The sequence below is a fragment of the Tenebrio molitor genome, chromosome 3 (genome assembly GCF_963966145.1).
Source record: "Tenebrio molitor chromosome 3, icTenMoli1.1, whole genome shotgun sequence".
Taxonomy (NCBI): Eukaryota; Metazoa; Arthropoda; class Insecta; order Coleoptera; family Tenebrionidae; genus Tenebrio; species Tenebrio molitor.
This window is the reverse complement of record NC_091048.1, coordinates 11,528,970-11,542,386: the sequence shown is the minus strand read 5'-3', so window position 1 is coordinate 11,542,386 and position 13,417 is coordinate 11,528,970. Positions and strand designations below refer to the sequence as shown.

Sequence of the window (13,417 nt, the reverse complement as noted above, 5' to 3'; positions counted from 1 at the left end):
GAAAGAAAAGAGAAGAAAGTGGGATCCAAAAGCCGAAGAAGGTTATTTTGTGGGCTACGACTTGGACACGAAAGGATACAGAGTTTGGTTTCCATGCAAGAATCAAGTCAAAACTCATCGCGATATAGTCTTCATGAATCAGAAATATCAAGATCACCAGAGGGACAACGACAAAGACGTAGTTGAAGTGATCGTAAATCATCCACATCAGGAGCCGGAACACGAAGAGCAGGAAGCGCCAGAAAATCAGAAATTAGCAGAAAGCGAATCAGAGATGTCCGATGAAGAAGAGGATGAATCAATTCACGATTCACTGCCAAAAACTCGAGAAGAGTCAGAACAGGAGCAAGATCCCGTGCAGCAAGACACATACAGTCTACGAGATCGTTCAAAAATCCGTAATCCGGAAAGATTTGCAAATATTTCGATTTTAAATGCTGAACCTGAGTCATTTGAGGAAGCGACATCCAGCGGAAATGCCGAACAGTGGAAGCAAGCCATGGACGAAGAAATACAGTCGCTCAAGCAAAATCAAACATGGACGTTAGTCGAACCTCCGAAAAATCAGCAAGTCATCGATAACAGATGGGTCTACAAAATTAAAAGAAATGAGGACGGCAGCGTGCAGAAGTACAAGGCAAGATTAGTTGCTCGAGGCTTCAGACAAGTTGCAGGAGTTGATTACAATGAAACATTTAGTCCTGTAACCAAATTTGATTCAATTCGAATGATTTTATGTGTTGCAGCATCAGAGAAATTGATTCTTAGGCAGTTTGACGTAAAAACTGCATTCTTGTACGGAAATATAGATGAAATTCTATATATGCAGCAACCAGATGGGTACCAGGATGGAACCAAGAGAGTATGCAAGCTGAACAGGAGTCTGTATGGTTTGAAGCAAGCCTCCAGGTGTTGGAACCAACGTTTCACATCAGTACTCAGCAGACTCGGATTACATCCCACAAATGCAGACGCTTGCGTTTTTACCAACGGGGATCCGAAAAATCAGCTGATCCTTGCTATACACATCGATGATGGTTTAATTGCAGCTTCAAGACAGAGCGAAATCGACAAACTACTTCAAGAACTGCACCAGGAATTCGAAATCACATCCAACCCAGTGGGCACATATTTGGGACTGCAAATCAAGAGAATGGATGACGGCTCAATATTCCTACACCAGAAAGTTTACGCTGAGAATGTGGTTCAAAGATTTAGAATGGAACATGCAAATTCCGTGAAAATCCCAGCAGATCAGCATCATCAAATGGACCCCGAGATGCACACAAATGGGGACAAAGAGACTGACAATAAACTTTATCGTCAAATTATCGGCAGCCTGATGTATTTGTCATTGGGAACGCGACCTGACATAACGTATGCTGTTAACAAAGCTAGTCAATTTTTAGAAAATCCACGAAAAATCCACTGGAAGGCAGCGAAGAGAATTGTCAAATACTTAAAAGGCACGATTAATCATGGACTTTATTTTCCAGTGAAGCAAGAGGGGCATGTCTATGCGTTCAGTGACGCCGACTACGCTGGAGACGTAACATCACGAAAATCCACAACTGGAATTGTTGTAAAACTGGGCACAGCAATCATCGCGTGGAAATCTACGAGACAGAAAATCGTTGCGTTGTCAACAACTGAAGCAGAATACGTCGCAGCCTGTCAAACTGTCAAAGAGCTAATCTGGCTAAAGCTTTTACTTTCAGAGCTCGCTATTTTTGAGAACTTCAAGGCCACGTTGCACGTAGATAACGAGAGTGCGATCAAGCTCATCAAAAATCCCGAGTTTCATCAACGAAGTAAACACATCGACGTGCGTTACCATTTTATAAGAGACAAGTACACCATGGGCGAATTCAACCTGGTTCACGTATCGTCAAAGCAGCAGCAGGCTGATATCCTCACGAAGCCGTTGCCCAGAGTTGGATTCGAAGAGCAAAGGAGGATGTTGAACGTTCGGGACATAAAGGACATCGACGAACATCACCTCCAGACCGCCGGACCATCCTAATTTATTGTTGTTTGCTATGTAAAGACATGTACAAATTTTTCATTTAGTGGGAGTGTTAACATTATTAGAATGAATGTAATTTGTAAATTTTAAATTTGCCGCGTAAACTGTGTCAATTGTTAACCTAGAAAAGTCACTCTGCGGCATTCGTATCATGTTAGTGTGTGTGTACACGTGTTGTCTCGTCGTTTTGTTATCGTCCAACTTGTACAACCAACAACAATAAAAATCTCCCATCATTATCGGTAATCCACAAATATTTATCGATCCCGGACCACGATCTCAACAACTGGTTTACAGAAACAGAACAGCAAGCGAGGGAGCTTTCAAAAAATTTGTGTAATAATTTTAGCTGAACTAATAATAGAAAAAATATTTTTTTAGGTTTGAGTTAAATTTGTTTTTCTTATCCCTGTATGTATTGTAATAAACTTTACGCTAAGGGGATTCAGATTAAATGAAATGTTTTATTTCGTGATACGACCGACCTCGGAACACCCATCACAAATTCTGCAATAGAACAAACCCATCACTTGTATCTATACCAGACTGAAGTGGACTATAATAAAGTTTCCAATAAGAAATAAATTCGAGAACATTAATTATTGCTGACGATATGTTGTATGTATATAATTATTACATATTGTAGTAAGAATAGTTTGGTTCCTAGGATAAACGTGAGAGGATAATCATAGGAGGATAATTATATAATTTTTGTTGTACGTTGTTTTCTTGTACTAACTGCAATAAACACGAAAATAATGACTAAACACGAAATGAAAATACAAAAGTTAACCTTAGATTGTAAACTGTTATGTTGATGTTTTACAAGTTGTCAAATCAATGCAGTCTTCGCTGTAAGTTTCTGTAAAATGTTCGATTGTGAAGGAATTAGTCTAAATCATTTTCTTGAACATTCGACATTTTCAACAACTAAATAGTGGCAAAAGTGGTTTATTGAGTTTAATCAATAAGTAAATAAAATCGGAAAGGTCAAAATCTACTCGATGTAATTGGTTTTCAATGCCTACTGAGTGAAAATTTTATTCAGAAAAGTGACCTACCCCCCTTCAACCACGCGCGCGAGAGACCGCTTCATCCCCGCTATATCTCTTCCTCAGCTTCGCCAACCTCCCCAGGATTGCCAACCCCATCCCTTAGTTCCTAATCTAGCCTCTAGTACCTTCAAGGTTGGTAGAACTGACTAATTTGTATAATAGGTTGCCTCGTTGCCATTTAAAGCAATAGTCTGAATTTTTTCCCCCCGCAAAAGTTACTCGTGACGTCACAGTGTACCAAACTTTTACTACAGAGTCTGTCGATCATGCATTAGGTGTTCCTTCGCTAGAATAAATCCCAAAAAGCCACCCAAAAAACTCCACGTAGCTTATAAACCTTAGGTTCTATTCGAACACCCAAAATTTCTGGGTTGATTTTACGTCACGAGTTACTTTCCCCCCCGCCCCGCAATTTTCAACGAGGCAACCTATTATACAAATTAGTCAGTTCTACCAACCTTGAGTACCTTCACATTTGGCGCGCTCTCGTGGCGGTACCGGGAATTAAAATTTAAATTTTAAACTGGGTCACTACAGTATTCGATGGAAACAAGGTAAAAACAAAAAGTAAAAACATTTATCGTATTCCAATATCATGGTTTACTATTCACCTGTATTATAATTTCAAATAATGTACGCAGTGAAATAATTTTTGGTAAAATACAAATAAATTCAACCAAAAGAAAATTCAATTAAGCGTAATACATCAAATATACCTATAATACAGGGTGTTAGGAAAAGCTTTAGCAAAAATTCACGGGTGACTTTTTGACGTCAAAAATGATCGAAAATCTCAATAGCATTTTTTCATAAAATGTTTAGTTTCCTCTAAAAATTATGATCACACACTTGTTGAGAATCACTGATTTATTGTTAACATTTTAAACAAATAAAACAGTTAATGTCAAAATGTGCTCATGGCTCAATTGTGTTTTTTACTAGTAGTCTGGTCTCGGATTATTTTGATCGAGTTCAAATCCCGATCAGAGACAATTTTTTTTAACATTTCATTTAGCACTTAAAGATATGCAGGAAGATATCCACAGCCTAGAACGCAGCCTATCAAAATAAAAGAAGATCCAAAAACACACGGTTTTATTAAAATTGTTATTAATTATCAAAAAAATTAAAGGTTAAAAATTAATAAAAAAGAAATAAATAAAAAGAAATCAAAGCGAATGTTCAAAGTGGCCTCCATTTTCGCTAATCTAATGCATGCTTCCACTCGTCTGCGCAAAGATGCAGAAACTCTTGCTAACTCTTCGGGATTTTGTCGAATTTCTTCTGCGGCAACCATAATTCTTTCTAGTAGTTCCTCTTGGTTTTCTACTCGAGTTCGATACACCTTAGCTTTCATATACCCCCATACATAATAATCGCAACTATTTAAATGAGGTGAACGAGCAGGCCACGCAGTCGGTCCACCTCTTCCAATCCATCGCAATCCATAAACATCATTTAGATGATGTCGCACATCAACACTGAATTGAGCGGGAGCGCCATCATGCATAAACCAAAGATTTTGACGAAAATCGCACGACACTTAAATAGCCAGTAGAAAAACAGAATTCGGTGTCGTTTCTATAACAATATAGCAGTTTCCTGGAAATTTTTTGCACCTAGCTAACCCAACATGAAATTAATAAGTGGAAATTTTTTCAGCCAATCAAAATCATTTATTTATTAAAAATCTCAATTTTTTTTCCGTTGTCAAGGATAATTCTGTTATACAACTTGACTTTTTTTGTCAGAAATTTATAATTTAAGAAGCATAATGTCCGTGTCGTTGCGATTTTCTTACCGAATATGCCCACGTGGATTGACTAATATCCGGAAATTTTATTCTCATGCATTTCCAAAATGTAATTAGCCCTCGTGTTCCACTCGGGCTAATTAATACGTTTTGGAAATGCATTCGAAAAAATTTTCGGAAATAATCAATGCACTTGGGATATTATAAGGTAAATGGCCCAAATTCAGACATCTTAAGGAATTTCTATTACATTTTGTACAGTAGAGGCTATAATTATACAATGACGCTGGTTGGGGTAAATTTTATGAAACTAATGATGGTTTTCAAGGATATTTGACCGTTAATTTATGCCAAATGTTCGTAGAAATGAATATGATTTATAGTTTATTCCAATCTTTGCAATATCACCTAATTCCGACACGAAAAGCACAATTTGTTCTGAAATCCGACATGTTAGTGAATGCAATTCCGACAGTGATCCTAAATCAGACATTTGTGGAACGTTATTCAGACAAAATACCAAACAGTAAGATTTTATTATATTTTTTATTAACATTTTTAACAAAATTTTAAATCTTTAACAGAAAAAAAGCCTCTTTTATTTATTTCCACCGGAGGCTCGATCTTTTGAATAATTTCGGAATAGTCGTACCAAATTTCATCTTTAATACTTGGCCATTTCCATTTGTCTCCAGCAGCCTTAGCCATTGCGTTAGCTAAAACTTTTTCATCATCTTTATCAGTAACTTTTGCGGGATAATATTCGTCCAAATAGTTTACAATTACGAAATCGCCAATTTGTACTTCAACAGCTTCTCCATTTTCTGATTCGTCTACATTCTGAGATAAGTCTTCTTCAGTTTCTGATGGCGCCTCAATGTTTTCTTCTACTTCTGCGTCTTGCTGGATAACTTTTTTGTTTTGTTTTTTATTTCCTTTTTCACGCAATTTCTTATTTTCTTCCCTTTTTCGCTTTCTTTCCTCTTTTTCTTGAATGCTTCTTTTCTGTTCTTCTTCTTTTTTCAAAAAGTATGCTCTCCAAGCATCGGAGGTGCCAACAGAAGGAACTTTAACGCGACTCTTTCTTGATTTTACTTTTTTAGTTGGTTCAGGCCAGAATAATGACTTTTTAAATGGAGAGGGTACAAGAACTCCTGAGGGCAACTTTAGTGGAGAAGGTTTAGTACTACTGCGAGGATACCCCCCTTCAGCACTTTCGATTGTTTGCTCTCTTGGTGGCTCGTTTTCAATGATGTCTATATATTTTTCTGGCGTATTTTGCATATTTCCCAATCGTTCTTCTATAGTTTCTATAGAAACTTCGGTCACATTAGATGTTGTATTTTCTACCTCTACCATACTAGACTCTTTTTCAGTTGATACATCCAACATATCAATGTTTTTCTTTCTTTCTGTTTCAGTAACGTTCATAGCAGGTGTCTTTTCATGTGTCATGTCTGATGTATCCTCTAAAATAGAATTGTTATTTTCCATTTCGAATTCATTACTTATTACTTTTTCAATTTCGTGTATTATAGCAGATTCTTTTTCCGCTTCCTTCAAATAATTTACTTCTGTTTCTGCAACTTTCACAGCAGATGCTTTTTCATGTACCACATTTGGCATATTCTCTACATTCATGTTGTTTTCTGCTTCGGTCATGTCTGGCTCTCCTTCAATACATACTAATGGAGGTATTTCTTCAGTTGCCAAATTATCATTTTCCTCATTATCGTTGAATACTATTAAATTTTCCCAGCCCTCTTCTAAAATTAAGCCCTCTTCTATATCTATTGTAACATTCGGAAGTTTTTCTTTGTTATAAGATAAACCAGACCTAAGATACATTTTGTACCAAATACTATACAAACTCCTATCTTCGCTTTTACCTGTCCATTCTGCACCCATTAGTTCACAACACTTATTAAGAACTTCTGGTTCAATATAAGATTCAAGATATCGTAGATGCTGTACTATTGCAGAATCTTCTTGCTTTTCTTCTCTTAAGCTATCGTTGTCTTCATCATAAAGAAGTTTACTGTAGTCTATGTTGTCTGCGTTAAAAGGAAAAAGACCACATGCTTTAAAAGAATTTTTAAAGATAGTCTCTATGTTTGAGATGGATTTTAGAGACTTATCTAAAACGGGGGCAACTGCATCTTTAGTTAAATTTTTATAGTTATTATTTATTTTAAAATTTTTCACTTCATGCTTCCATTTTGATTTCAATGATTTAAATAGTCCTACATCCAGGGGCTGCAAGATGTGGGTGGAGTTCGGTAATAAACTGATTACAACTATTTGCTTTTGTCTACAAAAATCTGTCAGAGGTAAGGTGACATGCGATTTATGTCCGTCTAAGTATAATATTACAGGGAACTCTACATTTTCGGATACAAGCCAAGGATAAAAAATGTTTGTAATATATTCAAAAAACGATTCCGAGGTCATCCAACCGCTTTTTGATTTTCCAACCCCCCAACCGTTAGGCACATGTGATACTATATGCTTAGGTAATCTTTCGTAAGAGTACATCACCATTGGTGGAGCTAGTTGACCAGCAGCATTACCAGTAATAAGGACCGTTAAGCATTCTTTATCGTCACCGGATCTATCATGTAGTGACTTACTTCCTTTTTTGGCAAGGACTTTACGTCCTTTTGGCGACAAATAAAACGCAGATTCATCGGTATTAAATATCCTTTTAGGATCGGTAATATTAATGCCAGATTAAATAAAGTAGTCTTCTACTTCTTTGTGCCAATTTTGTATTTTGCATTTAGTTACTGCCGCCCGAGATGCACATAAGTTTTGTGCTATTCGTTCACTAATATCAGGGTGTCTTTTGCTGAATAATTCATACCAGTGACGGCCTGGCCTTCCATTCGTAAAATGGTTGGATCGCCCCAAATTTTTTACCAAAAGTGAAACGCTGTCTAACAGTTGGTCCTTCGAAACAGGAAAACCCATGCGCCCCATATTAATAATAATAATCCATTCGGATAATATATTTTCTTCGTTTGCAGTTAATACCGAAGGTGCTCCACTGCGACACTCTTCTGGGTAAATCCCTTTAATTTTTCCAATCAAAGTGGTTCGTGGAATTTTATACCGTTTCGATGCAGTGGCACAGGGTGTGCCATTTTTTATCGCAATTAAAGCGCGTGTTAAATCTTCTTGACTATATTTGCAATTTTTTTTCGACATCCTGTAAAAAAGGAACATATTATTTATTAACGTGCATGCACTAAACAAACTAGTAAACATGAAAATCATCTTTTATTTTTAATGTACCTAATTCAAACATTTCATGTCGTTAATTCCGACACCCCTGTCGGAATTCGGACGCAAAGCTTAAAATGAACTGAAACGTATAGAAATATCTAAAATATATTATTCTACTTGGAAAGAAAGAGAAGGAACGATGTTTGTTACTTTTTATCATGTACCCATTTCCGACACCTAATGTCGGAATTACGGAACGCACTGTTAACTTGCACTTAATTCCGACATCCTATATTTTTTTAAAAGCGCTGGTAGAATGGTAAATACACCATGTTAAAATGAAAATTTAAAGCCTTTTTCATTCGGCCTAAGTGGATGTTTTTAAAATTTTCTTAATTATGTCTATCCTACAGCAAGACGTAAAATAGCCTAAATCTACTTACCTTATTAGAAAAACTTGGAAGTTGAACACAGCATGTACTTCACAGGAACTGACCACATTCTAGGTTACGTATTTAACCGCTATAATATCGGTAAGACAGGAAGCGATTTTGGAATGGTAAGTATAATATTGGCTTGTATCAAAAGATGTCTCAAAATGTTTTCAAGTAACGTAGATTTTTTATTTTAAGCAGATAAATAAAAACATGTCTGAATTTAGGACAGTGTCTGAATTTGGGCCACCTACCTTAAGTGAATATTTAGAGGTAGAAGGTATTTTCATATTTAGTGGCGGAAACAAAAGACTAAGAAATGTCACAAAATTGTATTGTCAGTGTCAAATTTCTCATAAACGTTGTAAAAAGGAATGTCCCGGTAAATTTAAATTTTTGCTAAATAGATTGAAAAAATAAATTCTCAGAAAACCAATTTTGTCAGTGGCTCAAAAGGAAAAGTTATTCTCATATAATCAAACGTATTACAAATTATGTCTCTAGTTCCACGATGAATAACTTTCTTATTGCCAATTTGCTTCATTTCTGTTGAAATCACGAACGTCTTTGAGAAATTTGACACTGACAATATAAATTTGTGACATTTCTCAGTCTTTTGTTTCCGCCATCAAATATGAAAATATCTCTACTTCTTCTAAAAGTTCTGGTAAATTAAACTGTAAAAGATTTAGGTAAACTTCCCCCGTTAGTCGACGTGGTAGAACATATTAATTGTGTTCCGACGATACCAGCCCAAATGTTAACAGAAAATCAGAATTGAGAATTCATCTGACAAATGGCATGTGGGTTTGCGTCTGCCCAGCGGTGCGTTTTATGATAATTTAAAATGCCATCGCGAGTAAAGCAGCATTCATCAGTCATAAGTATTGTGGCATGGAACAAAATATTTTCAGTTATTTTTCGTTGAAACCAACGGCAAAATCTTCTTCGAGGAGGAAAATCGTTGGGGGACAAACTTTGCACTCGCTGAATGTGATATGGATGTAATAAACTAGGCCAAAATGAATAGGGAATTCCACAATTTTTCATGGAAAGCAAAATAACTGCCCCAATCCTCCCACGTATTCTTAAACACTAGATAAATTTAAAATGTTACAAGTACTTGAAACATTAAGCTGAGTGTCCACTTGAGAGAATTTTGCGAGAGTTACTCTCGATAGCTACTCCCAACTATGTGTCCATTTGAGAGTATTTTGACTATCCGAGAGTAGCTATGGCACTATCGGAGTGCTTTTTCTTCGAGAGTTCTCTCAGAGCCGTGTCCACTGTTGAATTTTGTCCACGCTAGTGAGAGTATAATTAGTTTTACCTACTAAAATCCTGAATTTTCCTTATTGTTGTGCTTGTAATTAAGATTGATGTGAAAAAAATTGCAACTGCAATTGTTATACAGGGTGACTGACGAAAAACCTTTGATGCTGTATCTTGCTTATTTTTTATCCGATTTGAATAAGTGGCACATCAAATGAAATAATTTTGAAAACACTTCATTACCAACTAATTAAAAAAAAAAATCTTCCGTCCAGTTTTTGACAGATGAACATCAGCTTCATTTTTTCAAATAGCACTGTACATTTTTTTTTATTCAGTATTGTAGAGATTTGTCTTCTGAATATAAAAATGCAAAGAACTATACCCATTCATTAAACAAAAGTCAAGAAATTAAAGAGTAAATGTACAAAATTTAAAAATCAAGTGACCAAAATAAACAAGAGAGAAGTTTGTTCTAAATGCTCGAAATGACTAAGTAAGCTCTGAACATTCATTTGTCAAAACAGTTTGATGATAATAATAATAATAATGTTGCTGTGGAAGAAAATTTCCAAAGACGATTTAGTGTTAACGTGTGGTGTGGCATTTTTGGAGATAGAATGGACTAGTGGGTCCCTTTTTTATTGATAGCAGTCTTGATCAAACAAAATATCATATTATTTATTATTAGGGCCCGGATTTTAGGCAATTAAAAAGTCGGAAATAGGTGCCTAAAATAGTCCCTTAAACTACTGCAAATAGTCCCTTAAAAACTGAAAATAAGCCATACTAGGTCCTTAAAGTTGTGGTTAATTAAATTAAAAAATGTGTTTTTAAAGTTTTAAGTAGGTACACACAACAAGATATTTACTAATTATTTTTTATTGATTAATATACAATACTACAAGTTTGTTAGTTATTTACATTGTTACGTATTTACATTGCATACAAGATATTGCTCTAAATTTTCTACTTTACAACATTGTCGGTTATCCACCAAAATGGACTTATATTTTGAAAAACTTCTTTCTACCTCGCAAGAGGTAATGGGCGCAAATTTGTAATAAATTTCTTCCATTTTGGTGTCATGTTCCGGCACATCTTCACCTCTAAAAATTCTTGCCAATTCTAGAAGAAATTTGTATCCAGGATTTTTTTCAGTAACATCTTCAAGTTTTTTTAATGCTACTGCTGCTACAGGGCCTGGAGATTTTTTTAGGGAGGTAAATACGTTTTCAACAATTTTGATTGAATCGGTTAAAGGTAACCCATTTTTTTCCAATTGAGTAATACTTTCGCAGATTATTTTAAAATTACTGCGAACATAAATTAATTGGTTTTTTATTCCGGGTTTCTTCATTATAGACTGTGCTTTTTGAATAGCAACAGCAGAACTTCCATCAAAGGACATGACAACCTGTGAGTAGTTAAAAACAGTTTAACAATCAATTAATTTGCTTATCTTTTATATACTTACTTCTTTAATGGAATCAAAGTGTTCGCTGTAAAACATAGCAGCCTGAAGCCATGTTCCCCATCGTGTTAAAATTGGCTGTGGAGGCAGTGGCATTTCTTTTAGTTTTTCTTTGTACATTTCAACTCTCAAAGGTGCCTTAACGAAAATTTTTTTCACGTTCGAAATTAAATTATCCACATCTTCATATTGATAGCGAATTTTTTCAGCCACTAGATTTAAAGCATGCGCTAAGCATGTGACATGCACAATTTTTGGATAAAACACCTTAAGGTGTCTACCAGATTTTATCATATATGGTGCTCCATCCGTTACAAACAAAAGAAACTTTTCAGCAACAACTCTGGTACTCCACAAGATTTCTACGCATAGAAATTTTAAATCAAAATAAATTTAAAAAAGTGAAAAACCCTTACCTAAAGATTGATTTACGAATCTAGCTATTGTCTCATGATTTGTTCTTTCTAATTGTTTAGACGCCAAAAGATAAGATTTTCCAGGTTCATCTTCTGAAAGTTTCCCAACCAGACAATTCGCCACATATCGCCCAAGTGCATCTGTTGTTTCGTCAACTGAAACCCATATGTTAAAAGGATCCAGCTCATTCCGAATGCGGTCAATAGTCTAAAAGTGAAAATAATTTTAAATTAAATATTAAAAGATAGTATGTTCATACATCTTTGTAGCATTTTGGTAAATAATTTTTCCGTAAAGTAGACTCATCCGGAATTTTTCTACCACAATATTTTGTCAGAAAATTCTGAAACGCAGGATTTTGTAGTTTGTGCCATGGTATATTGGCAGCTAAAAAGACGTTACAAAGTTCCATATTGAATGTACTATTTGCCGATTCCTCCAAGTTCTGTGTCAGCAACGTTTGCCGAAGCGGTGTCATAATGTTCTCTTTATGGATGGCCGTTTGCTCATGCTGTTGCAAGTGACATTTTTTTTCGCATATAAACTACAAAAAATAAAATTTTCAAATAAGTAAAAAATATAAAATGACATATTTTTAATTATGCTTAACTTACCAGTTTACCACAAGCTTTACAAAACATTTCTCGGGTTGATTTTATTTCATATAAATCTTTCTTGCTTGTCCACTGTAATATTTTTTCGCGTAAACTAATTTTTTGTTTCGGCATTATGTTCACTTTAAACAGGTTCACAAGAAACACGAGCACTGCACGGAGATAAAGTAAACGAGAAATGACAAATTTGTAATGCTTATATTTACGTCTCCCACCAAATTTCAGAGGAGATGGTTAATTTTATATTTCTTAAATTTTTAGAAAATGACACCCTTAAGGTTTCTCTTATTGTTTCACTTCGGGATTTTAATTTTCGTTTTTATGGCAAGGACCATTTTATAAACGTTAAAGCTTCTAACAATACCTAAGTATCAGAAAACATTAGACCGCGTATACCTGCACCCCTTCGAACAGAGGCAAACAGATAAACTCTGTAATTTATGCCAGTCCAGTCTAATGGTTTGTGGTACTTAGGTATTGTCGGAGTATTTACCGCTGACATCATGGTCCCAACCGTAAAAGCGAAAAAGTAATTCCTGTATTGTACTGCACTTTGTACATTTCAGTAATTACATCTCCTTAAATTTTAAAATCATAAAGCATTGTAAATTTTATTGAGGTACCACTTTTACATTTTCAATACCGTAAACTTCCCAGAATTCGAAAATTGGGAAAAAACCGCAAAAATGAAATTGATTTTTGGTCATTTTAGGCATGTTCAGGCAGTTAAAAGGTAAAATAGGTATTTAAAGGGCATTTTAGGCCGAATAGGCAGAATCAAATATGGCTCTAATTACTCTAATTAAGCCAGAAATCATTTATAGACAAGTTTCATACATGTGCCTTAAAAAATAAAAATAGTCCATTTTGCCTAAAATCCGGGCCCTATTTATTATCAAACGAAATAAGCAATTTTCTGGATGAGATACCATTAGCAGTGTTGAATAGAGTCGTGTTTCATCAGGACGACGCCATACCACATAATGCACACATAAATTTTGTATTTTTAAATCATTTAAATTATGTTGGTGAACGATGAATGGGTGCTCATGGAGCTATTCGATGGCCCGCTAGATCCCCAGATTTGAATCCATTGGATATCTTTATATTCATTGGAAACTTTCGAGACAATGTTTATTTGACCCCA

The 13,417-nt window shown here is 35.2% G+C and overlaps 1 long non-coding RNA gene across 2 annotated transcripts; it reads right to left on the bottom strand.

Annotated features, from left to right (window-relative positions):
* Positions 1 to 10,461: 10,461 nt before the first annotated feature.
* LOC138126389 (uncharacterized) lies at positions 10,462 to 12,413 on the bottom strand. Of its 2 annotated transcripts, XR_011157787.1 has the most exons (5): positions 12,271 to 12,413; positions 11,916 to 12,200; positions 11,656 to 11,863; positions 11,243 to 11,601; positions 10,462 to 11,182 (listed from the first exon to the last, which is right to left on the bottom strand). It is a non-coding gene; the product is annotated as an uncharacterized lncRNA (long non-coding RNA). The 2 variants fall into 2 exon arrangements; XR_011157786.1 differs by having other exon boundaries at positions 11,916 to 12,413.
* Positions 12,414 to 13,417: the final 1,004 nt, after the last annotated feature.